Source organism: Camelus ferus, chromosome 26, assembly GCF_009834535.1.
Source record: "Camelus ferus isolate YT-003-E chromosome 26, BCGSAC_Cfer_1.0, whole genome shotgun sequence".
Classification (NCBI taxonomy): Eukaryota; Metazoa; Chordata; class Mammalia; order Artiodactyla; family Camelidae; genus Camelus; species Camelus ferus.
In genome coordinates, this window is record NC_045721.1 from 5,247,148 (window position 1) to 5,272,967 (window position 25,820).

At 47.3% G+C, this 25,820-nt stretch overlaps 1 long non-coding RNA gene across 9 annotated transcripts in view; it reads left to right on the forward strand.

Annotated features, from left to right (window-relative positions):
• The window catches only part of LOC116660102, a 338,126-nt gene that overhangs the window by 94,775 nt on the left and 217,531 nt on the right, over positions 1–25,820 (forward strand). Inside the window, exon 4 of one of the 9 annotated variants that reach the window (XR_004315479.1) lies at positions 21,538–22,896. The exons of the other annotated variants lie outside the window; for them this stretch is intronic. This is a non-coding gene — a long non-coding RNA (uncharacterized LOC116660102). Of the gene's footprint in view, positions 1–21,537; positions 22,897–25,820 lie in introns of those variants that run through there. 9 annotated transcript variants of the gene reach the window in all.

Below are 25,820 nucleotides of genomic sequence, written 5' to 3' on the forward strand. Positions count from 1 at the left end.
CGCTGTGACTCCCGTTCGATAAGTTAAGAAGTGACAGTGCTGAGGGGTGATGTCATTGGCCTGATGTTGCTGGTTGGTTGTTGGTTCTCAGCCCAGTAGAATGTGGCTCCCGCGCAAGCAGGGCCTTTGCATCGTTTGGGCTGCTGGTCCCTGGCAGGTTGCCGGCACCTGGAGGAGTGTCTGGTCCGTGGTGGTCACCAGATAGACGTCTTGTTGGATGAGTGGATAAAACCCAGACTCTTCTCGGTTCCAACACACATCTGCTTTCCGCCGTAGCACCAGGTCCTTGGCCTGGAAACAAGCTTCTGGGGGAGAGAACATTACATGTGCTGGTTACTTTCTACTCTCATCCAGGTACAAGGTTTTAGTGATGGCTGTTTGTACAAAGCACACTCTCCAGGGTACTTGAGGACCGGAAGCATCCTGGGGGTGTCAGGGTGTGCTTGCAGGGGCAGGAGAGGGTGGGCCTTTTGGCAGGTGGCTCACTGAGCTGGGAGCAATCTTCTAGCCATTTCAGTTCATCAGCCGGGGCCCCGTGGTGGCCCAGCCGGAATCGGACGTAAACAAAGTAGCCTTCTCCATGCCAACAAGAGTGAAAATAAGATGTGTCAGCAAGACAAAACCTCTCCTTGAGGCTCCTCTGCAGAACCCATTAGAAGTGAAGTCAAAAGGCCACGGGTGGTGGAGGAGAGCCTGTGGTTAAGTAAAGGGAAATCTGAGCCGACACGCTGGGCCGTAATGGAAAATGTCACCTTTTTCAATTCCTTTGAAATAGTCACCTGTGGTATGTTTTCTGATATTGCTGCCTGGTTCTTAGCGGGGTCATTTCTCTTCCCCGGCACCTTGGGGGAGGAGCGAGATGGGAATGATGGAGGAGGGGCTGAGACAGAGCATCGGGCTCCACGCCCACCGCAGTCTAGACCCAGCTGTGCCCCTCTGCATCCGGTCACAGGAGTCCTGGCCATTCTGTCTCAGGAAGCAATGCCTCCTCATTCTCCTGGCCACTGCAAGTAGTTCTAAACATCCTCACTTCCTCTTGTAGGAGTGGAGCAGGTGAATGCCTGGTTCGCCCAGGGGCATCTGCAGGTTAGCGGATGGCTAGGTACCCACTGCAAGTTGGCAATGGTGGATCTGAGGGGTGCCTTCCAGCCACTTTAAAATCTTTTATCACTTTCTGGAGCGCCAGCCACAGTGCATGTGTCTTAGCGTTGACACATTTTTCTCAAGGTGACTGGACCCTGGGAAGTGAAGAGGGATATAGTTTGGAGACACCACAGACCAAAATAAAAAACAGGGGCTGCGGATGACCGCATCTGTTAGAGGCACGTGTGAGCAGCACGCGCCCTGCAGGCTTGTCAGAGAAGAAGTGGGCTCCCTGGGCTCCTCTTGGCTTTAGCCCACACTGTATCTTCAGTGTGTCCCGGGAGCCAGGATGCTCACCTGCACTTGTCTCCGGATCCTGCATCCTGTGCAGATCATCACCTGTTGCTTTAACCCACGTAGCCTAACCTGCATCCCCGGGCCCCACGTAAGGCAGGAGCATCTACGCTTGCCTGTCGGTTGATGCAGGGATGTGCAGTAGCAGAAAGCTCACCGCAACAGTGATACCGTCCACGCCCGGGCCTGCGATGCCCAGAGCTCAGGTAGTCAGTGTCCGTGCAAAACCTCCCATCTTCACAACCCTGCTGCCGGGTTTCCACTTGCACTGATCCGTCTTCAGTAACAAGGTCACATCTGTGTGCTGGGCAATTCCCAAAGGTTCATGGCTGAGTGTGTTAGAGTTTGGTACATTACCATCCTGATTTGTCCACGTTTTGTTTGCCCAAGATTTTTATCTCCCCGTTGTCCCTCCTTCCACACACACAGGCATTTCCAGCCTGGGCCAGACCCTCTGGGGAGTGAAGATGGAAAATAACACTGTCTGGCTTTCCCGTCACCCTCTCACTTTCTCCATCTCCCCCCCAACTCCATACTGTTTGTCTAGTGTGACTGTTGACCCTAGGGGGTGAAGATTATTGTCCTTGTTTTAAGTGTGATAAGAATGAGGCTCACAGACCCTAAACGACTGGCCCAAGACATCAGAGCTAGACCTAGGCCACAGGTGAGAGTCCACCCCAGGTCTGTCTGGTTCCAAGCTCTTTCCATGACGCCAACTTGCCTGGTACCAGGAAGGATATCATTGTTACTGACTAGGGTTCTTGGACTCCTGATTCAATAGAAATGGATAAGAGGCTGCAGTGACGGTGCGGGTGGGACTGGCTGCTTTCGGAGGCTCTAAGGGAGAGTCTGTTTCCTTGCTGCTTCTAGATTCTGGAGGCTCCTCTATATCCCTTCTCTTGTGACCGCTTCAGTACATCACTCTGACCTCTTTCTTCGGTCATTACATCTCCCGCTTCCTCCTCTGACTTTCCTGCCCCCCTTTTATAAGGACTGTCGTGACTGCATATAGGATTCACCTGGTCAGTCCGCGATACTCTCCCCACTTCAAGATCCTTAATTTAATCACATGTGTAAGTCCCTTTTGTCATGGAACAGTCAGTTTCTGGGGATTAGGAAGGACTGTGGGCATCTTTTGGGGGGATAGTACTCAGCCCACCACAGTGCATCGCCACAAATATTTTCAAATTAAACATTAAAAATGTTAAGGAAATATTATCTGCAACATGAGCCCAATGAATCTGAAAATCTAGGTAATGATTTTTCTCACCCTGCGAAACAGAAAATGTCCAAAATTGACTCAAAAATATGTAAAAAATAGAACAAAAACTGTAAACAGTAAACAGTAAGAAAGCTGCATTGGCCAAATCAAGTCTGCTCTGATACTGCTGTCAGTCAGTTGTTATTCCTGAGGTTTAGCCAAAGAAATAATACAAGAAAAGTAAATAAAAGATAAATATTGTAAAGGGCCCTGCAAAATTCATTACTGATTACAGTATTATTGTAAACCTAGGAAATCTAAGTCAAAAGAGGAACTACTGAGAGCTCAGTAAATTGGCTGCATAAAATAAAAATCAATCGTTTTCTTATGCATTAAGAATAACCAACTGGAGTCACAGAATGGGGGAAAAATCCTATTTGCAAACGTAACTAGTGGCTGGAAATTAACAAAAGCATGAAATATGGGAGAACTATATACAAATAGTATGCAATGCTATTGAATGAGCCAAGAAAATAACTGAAAACATTGAGAAACTTACCATATTCTTGTTGGAAATATTCATTCTCATACATATGCCTTTTATCCCAGATTAATCTATTAACTTACGGAATGCCATTCAAAAGCTCAGTGGGATATTTTTGAACTTTACAAATTGATTCTAAAGTTCATCTGAAGAGTGAATACAGAAAAATGGTTCATAGATTTTGCAAAGAGGGAAATAATGATGGTAGGGTTTGCTTTGCTATCTGTCAAATATACTATGAAGTTACAGTAATTAGAAGATATTTCATTGGCACAGTTGATAAATTAATTAATTTATCAAAGTTAATTCCAGAAGGATTTGGATTTAAATGCTATTATAAAATATAGGAAACTCGGAAACTCTATAATCTCAGTGAGGGAGCAGATCTTTCTAAAGAGTTCCTGAAAAATTATATCAAGGCTGGAAACCTTTAAAAAATCGACAGATTTGATTACACAATAATTGTACACTTTTCCACATCAAAAGACATCATTAACACAGTTAATAGACAACCTGCAAACTGGAAAAAATGTATTACGTGTGTGAGGCTAAGATTCAGCAATCACAATATATAAATTACTCTTACACATCAATAAGAAACAGGTAAATAGCCATGAAAGGAAGCTAATTGATGATTCACAGAAAAATAAAAATGAATTTCCAATAAATGTAAGAAAAGATTTTCCACTAATCAAAAGGAATTCATATGAAATCTGTGAGATCCCACTTTTTAACCTCTTAGAAACAACAGTAACATTTATGTTTTGAGAGTGTGCAGAAACATATGCTTCTGGCAAGGGTATAAATTGGTTGGCTCAGCCATCTGGAAAGGCCGCCTATCCATGTGTATCAAATTAGAAATGGGCATTCCGTTTGACCTGGCAATTACACATCTATATATTTATTCTATGGAAATAATCTCACTAGTTTGCAGAGATCCATATGCACTGTTAACTGATACATTATTCATAATAGCAAAGGATTTAAACTGACCTAAAGGTCTACCAGTTAGGGATTTGTTTTAATACATACAACCAAGTCAAACCTTGATGAATTAACATCAGGGATTAACCAGCCTGCATCTAACATTTTCAGGGCTGAGGGCACGAGTGAAAATAGAGGGTGACAAAGCTCGATATACAAATGATACAAATTGAACAAATGCACTGCTCAAACGAAAATATTCCATCCTTCCATCTTGATAAACATACCTTCAAACATGGGTAAAACAGTAGTTTTGTTTGACTTGAGGCTGGGAAATAGCAAAGATGGCTGAATTTGTGATCATACATGTCTCTGTGCTCTGTTGATGGGCACATGGTTTCTGCAGGAGTGATTTAAAAAAAGACATTCTTAATTCATAATAGTTACGTACTTTCTCCATAAAATTTATTTTTCTTGTTCTTATTTCAATTAAATACTAATCATATTGTTATAATTCAGATATCCACACAACTTAGCGTTCGTTGCATTGCCGACGCCAAAACAGACGAACTTTCTGGAGTCATTGTAGTTCTTATGAAACCTTTTATTAATTTCAATTTGGAGAAATTTGTCTTGGCTGAGGCAGTGGCAACTGGAACTATTAATATCAGCCTTAAAACAATACAGAGATTCAGAAATCAATATGAATTTTACCTGTCCTGTTCAAACGCTGAAGTGGGTCACACGTGATAAATTATCCTTGGGTCAGAAAATATTACAGAGTATATTACTTTCTTCATATACGTGGGTATCACTTACATCTTGATTTCCACCGTCTTTTAGAGCAATATCTAGATCCATTTGGAAATGTGAAGAGTTGTTACCACGCTTTACTCGTTTAAAGTTAGATATAGGCATATAAATGTGAAGTCATGTAAGTTGTTTAATAATGCCAAATATTCTTCAGCTGCCACACGCAGCTCTTGTAAATTCCACGATACCTGCAGAACGATGGGTTGGAACATGAAAAGCAGCAAGAAAGTGTACGCTTGTCTCTCCTGGGAGACAATACTGCCTTATGCAAGGATGTGCAATATGCCTGCTATTTAAAAGCATCAGACTGGTTAATTGATTCCTTGGTGCTCACTCCCAGCTAAGACCTTCTGACCCTCAAGTCATCTCTAGGGTCCAAAGCAGGGCCAGCCCCTGAGGCTAGTGGTGGCACAGCCCGCAAACCTTTGTGGCATTTGGGCACAGCATCCTTGTCTTTGGAGGACAAAGAGATGGAGAAAAACTTACCTGGAGCCTGAGCAGCATTAGTCATGAGCATCAGTGTTTGGGTTGATGGGTGACTCATTCAGGGCTGGGTCCCAACAACAGACGCACATATGTGTTCTTTAACAAATCTCTCTCTCTCTCTCTCTCTTTTTTTTTTTTTTTTGGTGAGTTTGTGATATGAGAAGTCACAGATATGTGACATCCTAAGTCAGGCAAGCTGGCTCCACCAGCCGTGGCAGGGCTGGTGCCCACTTGAAGAGAGGAAACCAGTTCTATGGCTTCAGAGGGGCTGGCAGGGAACCTCTCAGGGAGGGTTTGCCCATGGAGAGGCTTTGCAGGAGGGGCCCTGAGATGGGAGGACATAAAAGGGATGGGAAGAAGGGTGAGGCACTGTTTGGTTATTTAGTACAGAGAGCATCTGTCAATGGAATATTTAGCATCATGGTGAGCAGACTTGGGGCACAGTTATATGAGTTACTTAAGTTCATTACTAAGCCATGAGCTCCTTCAAGACAGGGTCACGCTGATAGCTGTGCCTGTTACCCAGTAGGTATTGTAAGCATTTTTCCAGTGAACTCTTACTGGTAGAGGTAAGCAACGAACCTGAACACTCACCATGAATGCTTAAGTGGCGGAGGTAGAAAGCCTGGTTTGCATCTTGGCGAGGGGGTGGAGCTCAGAAGAAAATTCTAGAGATGGGAGATCAGAAGAGTTTTGTGCCTCCAGGATTCTGACTTCCATCCTGGTGACATCTAATTAAGGAGATTTTCATACCTGGCAAAGCTGAAGCAAACAGCAGAGGGACAACTACAAGGATGGAGAGCCCCAGAAAGCAGAGATTCCCATTAGCAGGTACCCCAACTGTTTCTCACAGTCCTTCCCGCCACGTAATCTCATTTGCTCCAAGCGTCCATTTGAACTTGGCTGGCCATGGGTATCATTCGATCTACTTTATGGGATGGAAAATGAGGCAGAAGAAGCGTGAAGAGACTTAAGACAACCTCATGAGTGAAGGTTGCATTTGAGCAGGGTCTTAAATCTCCGGGCTCTCCGGGAGGTTAATGCAATATGAGGTACATACCGCTGGCCACCGCTTTCTGGCCTGAGGTGTCCCGGTGGTTTCCTTGGCTTGAGCAGAGCCTTCAAGAACACGTAAAGGTAGGAGAGTGAGTGTCTTGACAAAGACCTGCAGCGGGCCGCCCCTTGCTGCTTTCCCAACGACAAGGTGCATCCTTCATGTCGCATCCTCCTAGCATTTGGCTTGGAACACGACGGAGTTTGCAGAGGGCTTGGAGATCCCCGAGGGTGGCAGGTGCTAGATATTAACATAACATCAACTTTTGTCAAGCAGAACGTTCACTCACACGGCTGATGCAGAGCTCCCCAAAGTTTAGAAATACGCAAACTGGCTCGCCGGCATCTTTACACCTGGCCGAACCTCTTAATGGCATCTCCCTCCCCCCCTTTTTGCCCAGCGGCAGCCGCCTTGCACGCTCGCTCGCTCACTGCTCAAAGTCTCTTCTCTCCTCCCTTTGCTTCTTCTCCTGTCAGTTCCTTCCTCCCAGCCTTTCAGGCAGCGAGTCATTTTTCTGGCGTTGTCATTTACTGCTCCGCCTAGCTGCCGCTGTTCAGCGTGGCCGAACTAATGATGCAGCAATTAAGAGCGATTAGGGTTATTGATAATAAAGAGACTTCATAAACTTGATTAAACGCACTCATTAATGAACATGTTGTGGGTGCCTGGGTGCGGGGTGGGGTGGAATGAAAGGTGGGAAAAATGGGGAATCGATCGAATCTCACTCCCTAAATATCCTGGCATGGACCTGAGGAGGACCAGGAGGCTGAGCCGCTGGGCAGGAGAATCAGGAGTCCCCTGGGGGCTTGGACTTGGAGGAAACGGCAGCCAAACTGCCGTCCAGAGCACATCACTCATTTCCAGATGGTGTAAGTCGGGGCGGGACAAAGGTAATACGATGCTGAAACACAAGAGCCCCAAGAGTCACCTGAAACGGTCCAAGCTTGAGATGTGTTTTGTCCTCACCTTTCCTGCAGGTGAACAGCTGAGGTGGTTATTAATTAACAGAAACAAAGCTCCCCCCCCCCCACCTCATCCCCTCCACCCCGGTCCCTTGCCAGCTCATCCCTCTGCTCACGGGATTCAGGATTCAGGATGGCCATGGCATTTTTGTACTTTGATCATCTCTCTGCCTCCTGGGGATTAAGAGCACCACTTCAATAGCATCCTTCTCTGCCTCTCTCTTCCGGTAAAGCTGGGGAGACAGAGGATATGGTCCTCGTCCTCCAGGCCACCCCTAGAAACAGTGGGAAAGTCCTGCATTTCCTTCAAAGGCTTAGTACAACCATAACTTTGACCTCAACTCAGAGCTATGACAAGTGAGAGAGGAGCGCTTCCAAGTCTACCTTCACTTGTAGATTCCAGGTGGTGCAAATAAGCCTGAATTTAAGTAAACTGGAAGAGATTACTTGAGAAAAAGATAGGAGAATAAGCTTTTTATAAGCGGAACCCCAGTAACACATCCCAGACACCCACTTACCTGAAATTTGGTGCACTGCCTACAACATACTTCTGCCCCAGAGCAGGCTTCCGGGAACTTCGAGATAAGCAAGTCATTAACTTGGCTGTGGTTACTGGTACTTCCAAGCAGTTATGCGGAATTTCTCTTACATCAGTCAATGATTTTTTGAAATGAATTGATAACATTCCTTCATTTGGCTTTAATTAGTTCCAGTTAGTGAGATTATGCTGCGCGTCCTCAAGTCATGATATGGCTCCACCTGGGGGACGTCCTCAGCCAGGAAGGGTCTGCTCCCTGCCCTCCATGCAATGCCCTCTGGTCCTCTGTGGGCGGAGACTCCCCTGGGGGAATTTAACATGTGGAAGACACACCACTCACTCACTCCTGCAGGAGAGCCACAGATGCAATGAACTATCGGAGCCGTTTTAGAAGATTTACACTGGTACTGGGAAGAAAGATTTAATAGGCACCTTCGGTTTGTGAACATCATTGATTTAGCTCTCAATCCACTTCCGTCGCTTGTGGAGCTGGTCAGGGAGTCTGCCATCCAGTCTAAGCTTTCATCAAGAAAGCCCTTGGTGTAGACAACCCCACTTTGGGGTTACGAGATTGTCAATAATGAAAGGAATCGCTGCATCTCAGGATTGGATGGTCCTTAAATTTCATCTCAGGATGACCCCCTTTAGCTGCGTTCCTGTCACATGGCCATCACTCACCACATTTCAGGCAAGCGCACTGTTTTCAGGGGGAACTCGGGCTGTCAGGAAGCTTTTTTTCAGGCTGAGATTGAAATCACCAGGACCTAAAAGTTATGGTGTGGGATTGCTTCGTAGGCAAGACCAAGTAATCATGAGATCTTTCTGGCACTGGAGCAACTCAGCTGCCTGGGATGGATATCGAAGTGAGGCCTGTTGAACGCTCCCTGTGATGGGAGAAGACTCCCTGAGATTCTGGTGGTCCTTATTTGTTCACTCAACACTCATCCCTTGACCTATATGCAAGGTGCCCTGGGTAATTGGTTCTTGCCTTCTTGCTCACAGTCTAGTTGGGGAAATAAGTCATACCATCGTGAAGAGACACTTTAATAATTAGCAATATTGTATTAGCTAATCAGTGAACTGGGGAGCATTTGGAAAGATAGAAATAAATAGCCTTAAATCATACACACACCTTGACCAAGAAATTCCATAGCTAGGAATTTAACCCTAGGAAACAATCATAGGACGAGACTTATGTACAGGATGTTCATTGCAGCGTAATTGATAATAGCTAAAAATCAGAAATAACCACAATGTCCAACACTAGGGGAGTCGTTAGGTAATTTATGGTTAAATTCATTCACTGGAATATTATGCAGTCAGTAATAACCATGCTTTCAAATAATGCTCTAAGGTCATGGGGAAGTTCTCACAATGGGATCTTATGTGAAAACAAACAAAATGTGAAATGGTATTTCCAGTTCTGAATCTCTCTATCATCTGTATTTACCACTGGTGATTATTACCTTCTTTATACTTGTCTATAGTTTCCAAAGTTCACAATGAATGCAAAACAGTATTATTTTTATCATCAGAAAAACTCAATTGATATGTTTTCCTTTGTTCGTCTTCATGTTAGGAAGGAGAAGGCGGGCCCCAGCTGGGTGGGGAAGGCAGGGCACCTGTAATCCCAGCAGGGAGGTCAGAATGAAGAGGTCAGGCTGCCCGGTGCTGATGGCTTTCTGGTGCTCTGCCCTGAAGCCTGGAGGGAGTCTGGAAAGAGAAGGGACAGACGTGGGGAGGGACCTTTCAGGAAGACTCTGTAAGGCTTCCATTGGCATTGCAAGCACTGCCCCTGCTTCGACTTGAATTTAGCTGAAATTCCAAGGAATGTGCTTATTCCAGCTTGCACTCTGCATTTTCTCACACCTGGCCCAGAAGGAGTCCATCTTTCCTCCGAGGTGCAGGCCTGGCCTCTGTTCCTCCAACCACCAGCCCTCCCTTCTCTTCTGGACGCCTGGACCACTTACCCCTTACCTGTGCTCCTCGCACCCTACCTTCAGTCATCCGCCACATTCAGTGCAGGCCCACCTCATCTCATTGACTAGATGCCAAGACCTGGGAGAGCTGGAAGTCTATCTTAAATCCCTTTGTGCCCCGACACGGGCCACTCACCTAACGCAGCGTCAAAACTGGACGGCTGCCTCAAGAGAATCCCGCCTAACCCTGTGTTTTAGAGGCTGTGAAACAGTGAGAGCAATTCAGGGACTGGCCCGAAGTCACCCAGCGATGGCTGAAAAGCAATTCATTCATTCAACAAGTATTAGGTGAGCCCAGGTCATCTGGCGTCAAGATCAGAGGGCTCAGTAGATACTTCTTTGTTTGTTGAGTGAATGGCTGATGCACTGAAGACATCCTGATGTGGAACTGCAGATTTGACTCTGGCAAATGTTTTCAGCACCAATCATTTGCCACACATCTTTGCACCCAGTCTCTCTTTATTCCTTATATCCATCCTACAGCAGCCTTTATTTTTAGAGATGAGAAGATAAAACTGAAGAGGATTGACACTTGGAGTGTGGCACACAGATAAAAAGTATTGGGAGTAGAGTTCAAACCCAGGCTTGTTCCTGCATGTTCATAGTCTTTTTCCTTTTTCCTTTTTTTTTTTGGTGGAGAGTCATTAGGTTTTTATTTATCGATTTATTTAACAGAGGGGCTGGGGATTGAACCCAGGACTTCATGCATGCTAAGCACGCTCTCTACCACTGAGCTATATCACTCCCCCACCCCATAATTCTTGTTTCTACCCCAGCATCCAGACTGTCCGAGCACCAAAAGTCGGGTGCCAGGAGGAGTCATAGAGGGTGATTCAAGGTCAAGTCTATTTGTTCTTCAGTCTCCCAGTAAAGTTCTGATCAAAGATACTTGCACCTCAATGTCCTGTTGTGAGCTGCCTTTAAGATTTTTTTTTCTTTTGGTCACACAAGGAGAGCTGGCATTTAGTTCAGGGTAGGCAGTAGGTGAGGCCTGTTTTCCTGCGGTGGGTTAGCACCTTTGGCAATTAGGTCCGTAGCTAGGAAAACAGCGGCAGTCAGCCCGCACTGGGAGAGAGAAAGAGAACATTCTCTCGTGTCAGAATAACGAGGTCTGTGATTTCGGCACTTACTGGGTCAAAGACACACACAATGTTTTATCTGTAATGCCTTCCTCCTGACATTTGGGGAAATTGCATTTATGCAGAGGACACGGGACACAGGAACGTGGACTTTGCTGATGCCACTCAGAGCTGACAGATTGCAGTCCCCCTGCCAGAGCCTGGCCCTGGTGGCCTCTGGGAGGACCCCGACCGGGTGACAGTGGGGCCCTCCCAGCTCCTGACACCCTGCTGCTCCAGCAGTAAAGGGACATCCTGGACTCCACACAGGATGTGGTTGGGTCCTGGTTGGGTGATTCAGCAGACAGATGCCCAGTGACCTCTTCGAGATCCTGTGTGTGAAGAATGAGCTTTGCTTCCAACTGAAGAAGACCTTCCAGAACCCTTCCCCTCCAGGCTCTCCCAGGACACCAGATGTTTGGGGACTGCCCTGAGCTTCATTCAAAGCAAGTTTCGATTTCTGCTGGGGACTCTTATCCATGTTCCTGCATCCTCAGCCCTGTCCCGCCGCTCCCTTCATCTGCAGTGGCAGTGATGAAGTGATTGATTACCCTGCCTCAGATGTCTTGTGCAGTTTTAAATTTAATCCTGCCTCCCAACAATAGGCAGACTGAGGGGGAGGTACACACAGTCACACACACACACACACATGCGCAGCAGACCAAAGCAGGGAGCGAGTCTCCCCTGGACATGACATTTCAAAAGATTCCTCTCTCTGCTTGCAATCTGGGGACCACTTTCTCGTCTGGTTCTCAGGAAGAGAACCAGTGGTATGTTAAATGGCCCTGACAGCCCATCAGACATCAACCATTCCTCAGAGGCTGGGATTTTGGTGGCAGTCAAATGAGGCAGTTGGACTGATGAATAGCTTGCAAATATTTTTGGAGCAAAACTCTTTTTCGAAATGAAATGAAAATCGTACCTGGAACTGCAGTGTAAGAAATAGGTTAGGAGTGAAGTACTAATTCCCTGGCCGAGCAGACTCTTTGCTGTTCGGTCAGGTGCATGGCAATATTTGCGGTGCCTCTAAAGGACCTCTCAGGAGCCCCAGAAGTCTGTAACACCCATTTGGAAACCTACTGGACCAGTTGGTGAGCCCTTACCAACCAGCCCTAGGGACCAGAGAGGCTAAGTGATTGATCAAGGTCACACAGCAAGTTGGTAGCTGAATTGTCTGTAAGCCGGGTTTTCTAAGCCCAGATACATTAACCATATTTATGCCTCTGTAAGAGGAAGTAGAGTCTTTTTTTCCCATTGCCCCCAGATCAATGATTAAGGTCCACAGCTGAAGAGAGGAGGCAACAAATCCCACATTTTAATGAGAGGAAACTAAGTTTGGCTTGAACCTTCTCCCACAGCTTCCTGTGAAGGGGCAGTCAATATTGACACCCCCACCCCGACAGTCATCAATGGCCCTCTGCACCACTGAACCTCAGTCCGTGGAAGGAGAGAACTGGGGGCCAGGAGGGGGTAGATGTCTGCTTTGTGGGGAGCACGGTGTTTAGTGAAAGAGGGAGGAAATGGGAGGTTCCACCCCCTGTTTTCCTCACAAACCAAGTAAGGAGGACCCATTTATAAACACTGCTCACCTTTTCATTCCCCGGGTGGATGTCTTACCAAGGGGACTCACAGGCTTGCCTCAGAACGAGCGAAAGAATTGGAGACAGTGCGGGCTTCGAGAAGGGACAGCCGTGCAGTAGGCTGTCCCCCACCCCCCACCCCGCTGGCTCTGCAAATTCTTCTTCGGCCGAGGTGGCCCAGTGGAGTCTCCTGGCCTGGCCACAGTGCCCGCGTCTCACTTGAAAGAGATAATCCTCAAGAAAGGGACCCAGGAGCAAGAAATTTGGAAGTGGACTAGGGGTGTCAAGAGAAGAGGGGGATGGTGTGGAGGAGGGAGAGCCGGAGATGGGGCTCACCTGGCAAAGGACGGTGGGGGACCTGCAGGAGCCTCCCCAAATGCCAGCACGTGCCCCGCGAGGAGGAGTAACTCCCGTCAGCGCTGATGAGAGGAGTCACCCAAAGCCAGCGCGGTTGCAATTACAGTCACACACAGACCAGGAGGACGCTTCTGCCTCCAACACAGTGGGTTTCGAGTTCCTCCGGCGTCAGGTTGTGCCAAAGACGGGGAAGAGGAATCACTTTAAATTCAACGTAAAATTGAAGTGGTCAAGTGGACTGGATTTCTTCTTCAACTTTTTAATTATGTAAATTAAAAAAAATGCAGACGTGTCGAACGATTAGAAGGATGAACCTCCCTCGGACCACCCCGAGTTTCACTCGTTGTCCGTGACTAGTTGGCCTGTGCGCATGTCTGTCTGTCTATCCACCTGTCAGTTTCAAAGTAAACTGCGATGTCGTGACACTTCACCCCTAAATGTCTCTCAAAATGAAGGCTGTTCTCCTTTATAATCGCCAAACCATAATCACACCCAAAGAAAATAGTTCCCTAATGACTCAAACATGCTGAACTGGGCGATTTTAATCAGTGGACGTGACTAGCACGTCGGAGCAGCTGCTTGGGACGTCATTCGCTTACAGGAGAGGGACATTAAATGCATCACAATTTGAGGCAGTGATGGGAAGAAATAAAACTATTTCACGCTTATATCCCAATGAGCGGAGACTCCCTAAGGAACTTGTTATATTTACCGTCTTCCAGAGCGATGGCAGTTACTTGGGCAGATTGCACAGAGGAGATGTGCCTTCCTGCTTGTCTCTGTTCTGTCTTCCTGATTCAGAGCTAAGTCTCCAAAGATGGGCCCCCATGAATCCTGCTTCTCAGGGTTCACGCCCTTGTCTTTGCCCCTCCGTGTTTAATCCGAGATAGCCTCGTGGCTCACTTTTAGCCAGTGTGATGTGGCAAAATGACCCAGTGTTAGTCCTGGGAGCTTTTACTTCTGTGCTTTTGTGAGTCCTCAGCCACATGGACGTCCAGGTGACTTGCAGAAGCCACGAGGAGAGACCATGTGGAAACGCCACATGGAGATAGAAAAGACCTGTGACCATGTGATGGACAGAGAGAAAGGCCCAGCTGTCCACCTGCCCAACGGAGTCCGGTCTTCCTACCCTCCAAATCAAGGCGCCAGATGTGTGAGTGAGCCCACTGGTACCTGCAGCCCAGTCTAACACCCAGATGACTGAAACCCCAGCTGACATCACATGGAGAAGCACAACCACACAGCTGGGCCCAGCCAACCCTCAGAATCACAAGAAATAATTAAGCCACCCAGTTTGGAGGTGGTTTGCTATGCAGCAGTCGATAACCAAACTCAGAGCCCCAGAAGCAAAGACTGTGTTAGAATCAAAAGCAGGCTTTCCACAAAATATATTCCTGTGGGAATAAGAAGGGATGGTATCCTGCCTAACTGCAGTGAGTTACATCTTCCTGCTACTCCATTCCCTTGGCCAAAGGGCCAGCTTCCACGAGAGACAGGCATATACACTCCCTTCAGTTAGCCCCGGATAACAAACATGATGTGCACGGCTGGGCAGCCAGTGACATTCTAATCCAGAGGATGCAGGAGAACGCTATTTGATGGGGACTGGTGATGACAGATCACGTTGTCTATCTAGAGGCAACATTCCGTCTTACCTGGAGCTGTCCCCAGAGAATGATGGAGGCACCTTTTCCCGTGCAGCCAAGGGACCAATAGGAGCCGGCCACTGAGGACTGAGCCCGCCCCAGGCTGGACCCAACTCCCAGGGGCTCCTTTGATGCTGATGAAACTGACTCACAGTGATGTAAAGTGGGCAGCCCTGTCCAGCAGCTGATCTTTCCGGGCAATTATTTGGAAGTAATGAAAGCGAATGCAGTGACATTTAAAAAGAAACTCCTCTGTCAGCAGGAAAGCTGCCACATTCTCCCGCACCTCTGAGAATACGCTTAGCTTGAAATAATGTTCATTTTAGCCAAGTTGTAAATTACAAGTGTGCTGGGGTCCAAGGGGATTTATTACCATTTGGAAGGAGGTTATTGGGCCTTGCACGGGGCTGCTGCGTATGGTGAGTGGTACCAGGTGGCTGTGTTGTGAAGTCTGCAGTCAGGGAGGGTAGCTTTCCCACCTTCTTTTCTGCACTTTTTCTTTTTTGCCTTCACAGCTCCTCTCGGGAGGCTTCTTCCTGCTAACACTCCACAGAAACACCAGCAGTCAGAGCGCACGGGTGCAAACCGGTTTTCCCAGTTTTTGCTTGGCTTTGACCGGACACAGTTAATGACAAATGACAATAAGCCTGCTGATCAGCAGGCTGGCTGGGTCGAGGGAGGGCGGGAGGCTGGGCTGCACACACAGGCTCAGCTGAAAGGTCTTGGAAAGTGTGTGGGCAGTGGGGCAACTGCAGACTCGAAGTCTGCAGCAGGGCCGACCTCTCGGGGCCAGGCCCCTGTCCCCTCATCGTGTGGGAGGAGGGAGAGTCACCACCCTGTGGTGACTCCGACCACTCTGGTTTTCCTTTCCCAGAGACTTATAGATTTTTAAGACCCTGGGACTCAAGCATAAAACAACCTTCTTTTCTTGGAGACGATGGTGCTGGGATGGCCATTTTCAACCCAGATCGCTGGCCTTGGACTCAGAAGGCCTGAACTTGAGCCCTGCTTCTGTTACAGACTCTTTATATGACCTCAGAGAAGTTTACTTGGGCTTCAATTTCTCCATCTGTACAACAGAGATTAAAAAAAAAACAAAAAAACCCAACAACCCCAAACTGTCCTCTCAGCCCCATGGCATCACCTGACTATCAGCATGAGGTGACCTGTTCTGTGATCACTTCCCGGGCACCATGTGAAGGGCAAGCACTGGGTGAACAGAGATGGGTCAGGGTGGCTTTGGAAGTGCCCTGTAAACTGTAAAGGGGTACATGTCCTATTGTTTTTATTTCATTGCATGTTAGATTAGTTTTGGATTGCTGCCTAACAACTTAAATGGCCACAAGTTAGTGGCTTAAAACAACACACATTCATTATCTCCCAGTGTCTGTGCACCAGGAGTCCTGGTGGGGGGCATCTGGGTTCTGTGCTCAGGGTCTCATCAGGCTAAACCAAGGTCAGTGAGTGGGCTGTAATCTCATCCGAGGCTCTGGTCTTCTTCTAAGCTCATCTGGGCTGTTGACAGAATTCAGTTCCTTGTGGTTGTAGGACTGATGTCCCTGTTTTCTTGCTAGCTGTTGGCCGGAGGTCACTTGCAGCCACTAGGGGCTCCTCTCAGATTCTAGTCAGAGGGACTCAGCATAGATGGTCTCACACGTAGCAGCTGGCTTGGTCCAGGCCAGTAGGAGCATGTCTCTCTGAGCCTAACTTCTTTTAAAGGCTCACCTGATTATGCCAGGCCCACCCAGGATAATTTCCCTTTGGATTAAAGTCAATGTATTAGCTACCCAATCATGGGAAGGACGTCCCATGCTATTCACAATTCCTGCCCAAACCCAAGGGAGGGTGTCCCACAGGGTGTGCACACCAGAGGGCAGGAATCTTGGGGCCATCTTGGAATCCAGCCCAGCACACGTGTCCATTCTGAGATGGCCTGGATGTCGCACTTGGGGCCTCTGTCTTTCTTTTGGAGGCAACGAAGACCCATGTCCTTTCACTGTCTTCAGCCACGTGAGTCCTGGCTGACGAGCTGTGTTACATGCCAGGCCAGGTTCCTTTCCCTCTGCTTCTCCCATTTGCTCCGTTTGTTACCAGGGCCCTTCGAGGCAGCCCTTCCTTGCACAGGCGTGGGCTGGTGCATCTCACTGTTAGGATCCTCGGAGAGTGGCAGATGTGGAGAGGTCCTTGGGCCTCACCCAGGGCAGCTGTCCCTGGGAGAAGGAGAGCTCGTGGCAAACACGAACTCACCGGAGATCTGGTTCAAGAGCCTTGCTTTGCGTCTAAGAATCTCTGTTTTTAACAAATGCCTCAGATGAGTTGACAAATGGCTAGGCTGAAAACAGACAAAGCCAAACAAACAGAAAATCTTAAAATCTGAAGCCCAGAGAGATGAGCTGACCTGCTTAATCTGAATGGCCAGGGTGTCTTGCTTGCCCTCTTTAGAGTTACATTTGGAGTTTAAAGGGCCTGCTTTCACGTTTCCCTCTCAGGGGCCCAATGACACATCTGTCACCCTCTTAGAGACGTGTGAGCTGTGCTGTGAGAGACGCTGTAAGGGGCCCGGTCCCAGCCTCCTTCGCCCACAGCATCCCGAGGCCCCGGGGGCTTCGACTCTGCATGTTGTTGTTGCCAGTGTCCCAGATGTCACAGCCAGGCCTCTCCCCAGCCACATCCCGAGCGGGCGGTGCGCAGGCCCAGACGGAGCTGTGGGTGTGAATTATTTAGTGGTGCCGGTGGAATACTGTTGTATCGGTAACACAGACGATCCGTTTGTGGCCTTGGGGTGTCTCCGTCGCGTTCTCCATCACTATTTTCCCTCATGAATAATGGAGCAGCTGAATTACTCTGCGTGTACAGGATTCATACCCTGAGAAAACAAGGTTGCTCTGAAATTAATTTTCTGTACTAAAAGAGTGACAGGAAATCAATTAATCGCATATGATTCTATACGGAGACGGAGGAAAGGAAGCAGGGGAAATGGCTGGGGCCATATGTCAGCAAATGCCCAGGGTGGCTGAGAGCTTTGTCAGGCGCTCAGCTCAAGTGGGTAGTACCGGGAGGCTGAGCATCCTGCCAGGGGGGCGGTAGAGGGGCGCCAGGGGGTGGCTCCCCTGCCCTGCCTCTGGAAAGCTCAGTGCTTTCTCCTGGCAACTTGGTGGCCACATGTCTCTCTCCCTGAGCCTCGCCCTTCCACCTCCCGAGAGCCATCTCTATGGTAAGAAGGGTGCATCCTCGCTGAAGCAGAAGGTGGACCCCTCGGTCCTCAGAGCCCGCCCAGCTCCCCAGGAGGCAGGTCACTGATGAGGGTGAGGTCGACCCCTGCCAGCCCTGCCTCCGTCTGCATCCCTTCAGGGAAGCGCCTTCCTGTGCAGATTTGCTTTCTTTACTTCTACCAAAAATTGCATCTCAAGTAAAAATCTCTGCTCCTTCTGTCTGAAGTTCAAACGCCCCAGGCGACTGGGAGTATTGTCTAACCTGGGTATTTGTAGCTGAGCAGCGCCCAAAACAAAAGAATGAGACTTTAATGGTGGGATTTCAAGCCATTAGTCATTCGATTGAGGGAGATAATGGTCAGCTCATGGGGCGAGCTTTCCTGGACCTCTGAAATCACCACCCCCTGTAGGTAGCTATCTATTCTCTCTATTTTTAAACTTGGTGCCTTTTGGAGTAAATACATCTTTTCTGCCTATTGGCTGGGTAGGTAGCTGGGACTCTTCGTAGCTAGAATGTAGATGACAAAGGAGACAAATTCAGGACTGTTTCCTCCCGAGGAGGAGAGCAAGGCGAACGTGTATCCCACACTTCTTAAAGTGGGCGTTGAGTGGAGGGGCTGGCTTCTCTCCGCATCACTCAGCAGCTCCGTGGTGGTCCCGCTGAGCCAAGCACCAAACATCCTCTCATGGGGCAAGTGGGTGGCAGGGAGAAGTGGCAGGAGAGCCACAAAGCTGTGATGACCATGTGACCCCTGTCTCCTTCCTGGCCTCATCTGCTGGGATTTGGCAGAGTCACACAGACAGTGGGTGAATCACACAAGGACCCGGAGAGAGGGGGGCTTCTCTGAAGAAAGGGGGCCAATGGTGGCTTCACCAGCTAAAACTGTTTTCCCTCCCTGGACTTTTTTTTTTGCCCCCTCATTGGATTTGACATGATGCTGAATGGAGGGGTTGAAGGCTAAGCTTTAGAAGAAAGCCTTTCTGTGCTTTTTGCGGCTGTTACGCTGCATCCCCCAACTCCACTAAAAAGGAACAAATGGCCTGCTTATCAGCTGCCTGCGCCCTGACATGCCGGTGTCCCCCTGCCACTGACATACAGGTAGATGTGTCACATCTCCAGCTTCTGATGGTAGCATGGTCGGACCAGGCAGCTGACAGGCAGGGGGAGAGCAGGTCTCCGCTTGGCTCCGTGACTCCGGGGTCCTGCTCTGTGCTGTCAGGGTGGTGGGTGTGCCCTGAAGTCTGTGACAGGAGATTGCAAAACTCCCCATGCAGTGGGGCAGCAAGCAGGTTCAAGTCCAGCCCTGGGTCCTGCATGGGGACAGGTAGGGGATGGGGCTGGAGGGCGGGAGGCAGCAGCTGGGGTTTCTCACTCCACTACTGGAACACCTGCTTTTGATTGCAGATTGCTTAGAAATCCAATTCCCCCACCAAAGTCATATTAATTGCATCATGGGAGCTCTCCATTTAAAGGAACTAGGTATGGGGTGTGGGGGTTGGCAGGGGCATGGATTCAGTCTTTGGTGAGGGAAGAAGACTTTCAGCGACATGGATTTTGGCTTCTCCCAACTCTTGCTTAAATAATATCTCTTGTTTTATAAAAAGTGCTTTTTGAAAAGAGCAGAGCTGCAGCCCACAGGGTCTTTGACCAATGAGTCTTTCTAAAGAGGCACAGCCCCCTCAAAGTGGGACACCAGCTGCGGCTCCAGTCTCTGAGAAGGACCAGCGCTCCTGCTCTCCCTGCCTCGGCACAGGCTCTGGGAGGGGGCTTCTGGGCACCCGCGGCTGCTTCCCTTCCAGGTGAGGGCACAGGAAGCTGAGCTCTTCTGCCCTGTTCTGCAGCATCGTTCTGGTTTGGGTTTCCTGCCTCGATGGCCCCTTCACAGAATGGAGGTGGGGGCAGGTGCGCACTCCCTCGGGGCTGGAGATCCAGCTCAGAGTCTGCACCTGAAGCGCCTGCTCCCTGCACCCTCCGCCCGTCCAAGTCCCGCCTCCTCCTCAGTGAATCGCCAGGGGTGGAGCCAGCCCAGGTCCTCTCCAGCCAGGCAGTAGACTCCATGCCGTCCATCTGCCCGTGTTTATTGACCTATAAATTGTTCTGTTTAGCAGCTCACTCAAAAGGTGCAGCTCTTTGGCTGCAGGAGCTTCTTTCTCTCCCGGCAGGCTTCAGAGCCCCTTGCCAGAGCTCCAGGGCTTTACAAAGGAGCCGGAAGTCATGCAGAGGGGTGGGGGTGGGATGTAGGATGCGGACTCCTGACATACCATGGGCGCCCCATGGGAAACTGAAAACCAACCCAGTCTTTTGAGTAATATTAATGTCGCCCAGGTGCTGCATTTCACATCCTGATTCCAAACGCTATCTCTGCTATGGAGGAAGAGATTATTATTCCCTTTTCACAGATGAGAAAACTGAGGCACAGCACATTCAAGGCAATATCTAGAGGGAGCCCAGGACCCTTGATTCCAGCCTGTGGCTCTTTCTATTCTGCCATGCCCCAAAAGTGGACACAGGTAGCTTGCCTGTGGATTGACTTCTATTACGTGCCCTAAGTAAAAACCAAGGGAAGTTTCCTTCCCTTTGGGCTACTTGTTAATTGTCGAGAGGGTTACAGAGAGACAGCTATACAAACAGATGGAACGCCTTTCTACCAATCTGATTCAGTAGACACAGACAGAACCCACATTATCACAGGCCAGCCTCTGGACTACACGGATAGGAATTGCATGTCCCATTAAACAGGTTAGCAAATGAGAATCCAATGTTCTGTCAGCTCCTGTCTCCTAGTTTCTACTGCCCATAGGAGAGAAGAAAGGAAGCAATCGCTTCTTGAGCACCGTCTGTGGTCTGGAACTAAAGCCGGATGCTCCACATCTGTCACTTTTCTGAAGCATCACAATACACTTTGGAGAGAAGTCAAATAGTACCCCATTCACAGCTGAGCAAACTGAGGCTCAGTGGCATCAGACAGCTTGTCTGAGGCCCCAGTGGTAAGGATAGGATTTATCACAGGCCAGTCTGCCACTGGGGACGCAGTGTAGCCCATCTGTCCTGACTGACAAATTGTTCTATAGGTTTGACTGAACCTTTTGATAATGTTGGTTTTGCGGTGATGCTAACTGGCACTGAAGCCTCTCTGTCCACCCACCAAGTCCCATTCTGCAGGACAGAGAGACTGACTCTTTACAGGGAAGGAGACAGTACATGGTGACCAGCCTTCTCTGGGGAGAAGTCTCTCCGGCAAGCTGGCTTGACACTAACATGCGACTTACATCTACATTCTGCAGGCTTCCAGCTCATGCCCCGTCCACACTGCATAGCTCATGGCCATTTTAGAATATATTTAGCATATAATGTCTTAAAGTTGAATTGGATAGAGGCCCAGCTATGTATGGTGGAAAGAATAATGCACTTAACATCTCAACATCTTAACATCTAGGTCTGAGTCTTGAAACTGCACTCTAACCAACTGTGGGAATGTAGCTAAATTAGCTATTTTCTGAGCCTCAGTTTCTTTATATATAAGATGGGTCTAATTGTATCTTCCTACCTTACTTAGCTTGTATGGATAATCAATGAAATAATGCATACAAAAAGTATGTCATGATTTGTAAAGTGTCACATCGAGGCGATGGATAGTTAGTATATATACTTTTTTAATTATTTTCCATCTTGGTTTCTTTCTTAGAAAAATGGAGAGAAATCTACACACCTCTCCCCACCAAATTGTCTGTGGAATGAAAAATCACCTGAAGGAAAAATTCTTTGCAAGTGTAAAAGGGCATCTTAGACAACAATGGCTATTTTTAAAAACTTTTAAAAAAGCTACGAGATGCCATGAAAATATAGAGAACTGGGAAGCAAGGAGCCCTTGGAAGGATGTATTACTGTTGAGCAGTATGGACGCACTAAGCTGAGACCATCGTGGTGGAATGACTTCCCGTGATTGCAGTGAGCGCAGTTCACTCTGGTGGAAGTGGACTTTTGTGTGGACCAAATGGTCTGCTTTTGATGCCCTGTTTCATCAGTCGATCCCCATTTTTCTTCTCTACCAGCCTATCCCCTGCAATCTGTAAGATGCTGTTACTGATTTTCCATGCTCTTTTTCAGGGGGAGGTTATCAGCCTTGCGTACTTTTCTGGATGGTTTAGCAAAACTGGCCAATCTCTCTGACACTCAGCGTATGTTTTCCCGGGGAAGGTGGGTGTAGAGTCCGCTTAGTAACCAAATGCAAGGAGGAGATTATGCTGTTAACCCGCTGCTTCCCAGGCTTGGATCCGTGGTAGAAAATTGTCCAGGGGTTCAGCCACTTCTAGGCTCTTAAGATTTTGAAGGTTGTCTGTTTGGGCTGGAGGTGTGGTGGGACTGCATTGCTGAGATGGAGATGAAGAGGAGGAGACCCAGGAAGAGAATAAAAATGAGGGTGTTTTGAGTCACTTAAGAAGCAACACGAGGGAACCAGGGGAGGGATTGCTTCCGTTTGCAAACGTAGGGAGGCTGTGCACTTTTAAATTCTCCAAGCTCATGTGGGCCCTTCCTCCCTCCCTGTCTCCCTCCCGTGCTGGAGGAATGTCAGGTTATGATGTGGTCCCGAGTACGAGGCAGTGATATTTCCAGGAGCTGCACAACCTGTGTCTAGATGGCTACCTCTCAGAATTTCAATTATTCACTCATCCATTCATTTAGCAATGACTTATTGAGGGATTATTATGTGGGATTAGGGATATAACAGTGAATAAAAATGAAAAAAAAAAAAAACCCTTTACCTTCTTAGAGCTTATATTCTAGGGCAGGGAGACGGATGATAAGTGTTAATAATAAATATATCAGTTAACGATGTAGCTATGCAGAAAAAGAATAGACAATGGAGGGGTGTTGTCAGTTTTTTGGGGAGGTCATGGAAGGCTTATCTAAGAAGGTGAAGTTTGGCCAGACACCTGCCTAACAGAAGTGAGAGCCAGCCATGTAGCTCTCCGGTTAAGAATGTTTCTATAGCAGGAGAACCCTTCTACACTGTTGGTGGGAATGTAAATTGGTGCAGCCACTATGGAGGACAGTACCGAGGTTCCTTAAAAAACTGAAAATAGACTTACCATATGATCCAGCCATCCCACTCCTGGGCATATATCCAGAAAAGGTGAAAACTCTAATTCAAAAAAGATACCTGCACCCCGATGTTCATGGCAGCACTATTTACAATAGCCAAGTCATGGAAGTAACCTAACTGTCCATCAACAGATGGATGGATAAAGAAGATGTGATACACATCCACACCCACACACACACCCCCGCACACAATAGAATATTACTCAGCCATAAAACAGAATGAAATGTTGCCATTTGCAGCAACATGGATGGACCTAGAGATGATCATATTAGGTGACATAAGTTAAACAGAGAAAGACAAATATTGTGATATCCTTTATATGTGGAATCTAAAAAATAATACAAATGACTTTATTTACAAAACAGAAAGAAACTCATAGACATAGAATACAAACATACTGTCCCCAAAGGGGAAAAGGGGGATAAGTTAGGAGTGTGGGATTAACAGATACACACTACTGTACATAAAACAGATAAACAAGGATTTACTGTAGAGCACAGGATCTGTTTAGGTCTATGGGACAGTGATGACTCAAATGACAGCAAGTAACACGTGCTGTAGGAAGACCCTCTCTCCCACCCTGGCTTCAACGGGACAGGTGAGGTGACTCGCCTGATGTCACAACCAGGCCTTGGCAGGGCTGAGATATGGATTCTGTTTTCCTGCCTCTCCGGACTCCCTGCATCACTGTGTATTCCACTGATTAACTCATCACCCATCATATCGTTCGATATCTCCATTTATATAGAATAAACACCAGGGGGCTCTTGCTTACGCTGAGAAGGGGGTCCGTGTATAAGACGCACACAATGTGTCTTGGCTTGGATGATGGACTGAATAGAGGTAGATTTTGACAGGAGGCAGGCTGGCCTGGGTCGACCCCGCTATCAAAGGCAGCCCCCTGTATGTGCAACGTGGAGCTCCGGGACCCCCTCTGACACTTGCTAATTACAGTGACTAATTAATATGTCATTGGCCTGTAATCACAAACCCAGACAAGATTAGCAACGATGAAACCGTGGAAATTAATTTACAAACATCTACATACTTCTCCTTGACCTGGTGGGGCTCACGCTTCTCCTGCGGAAAGCAGAACTAGTAAGTCTGCAATTAGGGGATGAAGGGCTTGGGGAAAAGAAGAGCTTCAGGGAGCCACGGCTTAACTGGGCAGAACCCCCTTTACCCAGTGAGTGGCCTCATGGAGCGGGGTGGCTTGAAGGAGTTAGAAACTTGAAAATAAATTCAGCGAGAAAACAAAAGGATCGCTCCAACTCCAAACTGAGTCAATGGCACACCGATCTTTCAAACAAAATTAAAACCTAAGTTACGTGACTCAAGTGATGTGTCAGAGTGCAAGGTAGCGGAAGTCAGTTCTGCCCCTCACTGCCTGTTTCCTGTCCTTCCAGCCACCTAATCTCTCCAAGCCTCAGGCCTGTTCACATGGGAAGAAGCCAGGAGACCGTTTCTTGGAGAGCCATCCTCAACTCCTCATTCTCTTTCACCCTCTAGCAGCCCAGGATCTCTAGAACAGCTCTCAGGTTCCTTCACCACATGATTTCGGCAGGACTGGGCCATCAATTCCTTACCCCACCACTCTAGAGTGTCTCAGCTCCTCCAGGCCACACGCTTCCTGGCTTCTGGTCTCAAATCCAATGCACTTTTCTTCTTCTTAATTCTTTTTTTTTTTTTTTGAAGTATAGTTGATTTACAATGTTGTGTTAATTTCTGGTATACAGCATAGTGATTCACTTACACATATAAATATTCCTTTTCATATTATTTTTCACTATAGACTATTACAAGGTATTGAATATAGTTCCCTGTGCTATATAGTAGGGCCTTGTTGTGTATCTATTTTATATATAATAGTATCTGCTAATCCCAAATTCCTAATTTATTCCTCCCCCATTCTTTCCCCCTGGTAACTGTAGTTAATTTTTTATGTCTGTGAGTCTGTCTCTGTTTTGGAAATAAGTTCATTTGTGTCCTTTTTTTTTATGACATATATAAAAAATACAAGTTGTCATTTTAACCATTTTTAAAATTCAGTGGTATTAATGACATTTGCAATATTGTGCAATCATTACCACTATTTCTTAACCCTTTTCATCACCCCAAACAGAACCTGTGTACCAGTGAAGCAATAATTCCCAGTTCCCCCAGTCTCCTTAGCCTGTGGTGACCGCTAATCTCCCTCTGTCTCTCTGATTTTGCCTCTTCTGGATATTTCGTATAAGTGGAATCAAACAATATTTATCCTTTCGTGTTTGGCTATTACACTTAACATAAAGTTTTCAAGTTTCATTCATGTAGTAGCACGTGTCACAATTTCATTTTTTATGGCTTAATAATATTCCATTGGATGTATTAGGCTACATTTTGTTTATCCATTTATCTGTTGACGGACATACAAGATATTTCCACCTTTTTGGCTATTGTGAATAATGCTGCCATGGGCACTGGCACATGTTTCTGGTTAGGTTTTTGTTTTCAATTCTTTTGGAAATTCCTGGGTCACGTGGTTATTACATATTTAACTTTTTGAGGAATTAGCCAACCTGTTTTCTACAGCACCTGCCTTATTTTATATTCCCACCAGCAATGTACAAGGGTTCTAATTACTTCACATTCTTGTCAACAGTTGTTATACTCCATTTAATAAATTATAGCTATCCTGGTGGGTGTGAAATAGTATCTTGTCCAAGTTTTCATTTTAATTTCCCTAATCAGTAATGATGGTAAACATCTTTTCATATGCTTATTGGCTATTTTTATGTCTTCTGGCCAGTGCTGTTGCAGAGGACTGTATTAGTTTCTAATTGCTGCTATAACAGCCACAACTTAGTGGCTTAAAACAATACAAA